This window comes from Vulpes vulpes, chromosome 6 (genome assembly GCF_048418805.1).
Source record: "Vulpes vulpes isolate BD-2025 chromosome 6, VulVul3, whole genome shotgun sequence".
NCBI lineage: Eukaryota > Metazoa > Chordata > Mammalia > Carnivora > Canidae > Vulpes > Vulpes vulpes.
Genome location: NC_132785.1, coordinates 7,101,704 through 7,105,053, shown reverse-complemented (window position 1 = coordinate 7,105,053; position 3,350 = coordinate 7,101,704).

Here is a 3,350-nt window from a genome sequence, read left to right as displayed (position 1 = left end):
CTTAAAAAATTACATGGCAGCATTTAGCAAATTCTTGCTACTCGACGGTTTTTTATCTTATTATTTCCATTACTTTATACTACATTGCTCCGTTAAACTGTAAGCTCCCGGAAGACAAATATAATGTCTTGTTTTTGGATTCCCTAAAAAATTTGGTGAGGAAATCTAAAAAACAAAGAAAGGGATGCCTGGGTGCCTCAGCAGTTGAGCATCTCCTTTTGGCTCAGGGCATGATCCTGGAGACCCAGGATCAAGTCCCACATTGGGCTATCTGCATGGAACCTACTTCTCCCTCTACCTGTGTCTCTACCTCTCTCTCCCTGTGTCTCATGAATAAATAAATTAAATCTTAAAAAATAAAAATAAAAAATATATTTATATAATAAAAATATAACTAGCACTTCTTGGTCTCTATTTCTGAAGCAACATAAATTGAAAAACTCTTGAGTGACATTTATTTAAGCTGTTTGTAAAAGGATATTTGCTTTAAATGTGGGAAAGTTTTAGGGGCACCTGGGTGGCTCAGTCAGTTAAGCATCTGCCTTTGGCTCAGGTCATGATCTGGTCTTGTGTGGGATTCAGCACCAAGTGAGGCTTCCTGCTCAGAGAGGAGTCTACTTCTCCCTCTTTCTCTGTTCCTTTACCTTACCTCCCCTGTGCTCTCTCACTCTTAAATAAATAAAATCTAAAAAAAAAAAAAAAATTGGCAAAGTTTAAGTTTCTTCTGGATCTCTACTGGAGAATGGACAAAAGATAAAAATGAAAACAAACTACTGCCATCTACTGATAATACATTAAAAATGTGTAAATCAATGAAAATCAGAGTTTAGAGACTAGTCAGTATCAATTACTCTTTCATTCAAACCACATATGTGGGTGGATACATGTAATGTGCAAAGTATTGTGAGGAATATAAAGATGAATTAAGGGCAGCCCCTGTGGCCCAGCGGTTTAGCGCTGCCTTCAGCCCAGGGTATGATCCTGGAGACCAGGGATCGAGTCCCACATCAGGCTCCCTGCATGGAGCCTGCTTCTCCCTCTGCCTGTGTCTCTGCCTCTCTCTCTCTCTCTCTCTCTCTGTGTGTGTGTGTGTCTGTCATGAATAAATAAAATATTAAAAAAAAAAGATGAATTAAATGTCTGATGAAAAAACAGTATCTACAGTATTCAATGGTAAATGTCCAACTTACATATAAAACACAATCATTTAGAAAAAAATACTTTCAACTAAAAAAAGGTTAGTTTTACAGAAAACAATGCAATGCAAATACTATAATAAACTACCATTCTTCTATAATTATAGTCAACATTTATTGAGTACTTACAAATAATTAGCATTTTTTGTGTTTTTACATTAATTATCTTTATTTTCCCTCAAAGCAATTCTATAAGCTGGATATTATTTTTACATATATTTTGTAGATGAGTAAACTAAGACTTGGAGAAATTAAGAAATTAGCCAAAGGCCTTACATCCAACAAGTGGGAAGGATGGAATTTGAAACAATTAGTATCCAAATTAACATTTATTAAGCACTTAGATTTGTGCATTATCTCTTTTGCTTTGAAGAGGCAAGCCCCTCTATTTGACTCTTGGGAGAGTTTAAAAAGGCCATGGTTCCAGCTTTTGGAAACTCATCATCTGGTACCTCGTCTAAGTTAATGAGCAAAATAAAGCAAGGCTGTCAAACTCCTCTGGGGCTTTTGAGAGCTTTTAGCTTAGAAGAATTAAGAGGAAGCAATTGTATATGTGCACCCACATCACATAAGCACTGTTTTTCATTCTGAATGGGAAAAGCTGTCATGTGAACCTGCTAGGTAGTTAAAGTAATTAAGTTTATAATTTCATTCTACCCTTTTAGAATAGATACTTTATCAGAAAACAGATAATTTTTCTTTGTGTGAAATTGTTTTTGTTTTTTAAGTGGGCAGGGTACCTTAATTTTTAAAGCTGATATTTAACTGAGAAAGCTAAAAAAAATTAGCCTGGAGAAAGATAAAAGAGTTCCCCGGAATCAAGCAAATTTTAAATTATGGCCTATATTCGTCACAAACATGATGAAATCAAATTTGAGTGGTTCAATTCCAACAAGTAAAGATAATAGTGGGAAAAATGTGATACATTGTACAAATGAGTAAGAATGATACACACTTCAGGTAAAAAAGACCATAGTTACAACATTAGCAGAGTCTTCCAAAGGAATTAATTAATTGAATTATTAAAAATTTATTAATACCTATTATATACTTGTGTGTTAGGATCTGCTAAAATTAGGCATTATTCTCTTCTTTGACTAGGCAATGAGATTAAAGTTTCAGGATGCTGAAAACAAAAACAAAAAACTCAAAGGATCTGTTCCTTAACTTCTATCAAAGATAATATAGGCAACCTCCTATCAAAGACAATACATTATCCACATTGCTTCTAGCTTTCTACCCAAAGTGAGATTTCTCTGGATGTTGTAATAGGACTGGACTACCAAATGTCTCATTTTAAAGTATAAACATAGAGACTGATCAGCAACTTGAATCCAAGCTTTAAGGGATAGCTAGGCCACTGTTTCAAATAGAAATGATAGGCTATGATGTAATCCAGTCATAACCTACCTGCTTGTTTTATTCAGAAACAGTAAGAAGGAAGGTCTTCTTTTAGTCTGTAAGTATGATTTCTAAACCACGAGGAGCTTGTAGTAGATTGAATGGTGTCCCTTTGTCCTGCCAATATGTCCATTCCTAACCTCCAGAAGTTGTGATATGGTCTGATTTGGAAAAATGATCTTTGCAGATGTAAATAAGTTAAGAGTTTTGAGATGAGATCATCCTGGATTTAGGGTGGGCCCTAAATCCAGTGACAGCTAAGAGACTGACTATGCAAACAGTGGCTGGATATATATATATATATATATATATATATATATATATATATATATATCTTTCACCCACAACCTGCAGCAACCAACTCAGAAAACCATCCTGTATAGTCACCAGAGCAGGAAGCCATCCAGCTATCTATATCAGACTCATAGGAAGCCAGACCACTATCTCTAATAACAATTCCAGAAGCTAAACAATAAGTCCTATAACAACTGGCCCCAAATAACCAGTGTTTGATGAATAACTAACAGCTTCCCTAATTTCTGTCCCCACTTCCAACTTGGGACCAACCAGAGAAAGCCAAAATGCACACTCTTAACCAATCACATAGGATGTCCTGCTTTAGTTAACCTACCTACAGCTTCCCCATGCCAAGAGCCTCCAGTTGGGTATCATTGAAGATTTTCCTTCTCTCCACTATGAAACTTTGCTACTCTGCCAACACAAAAGTGATGGCTAATTCTCCTGCCATAGCAA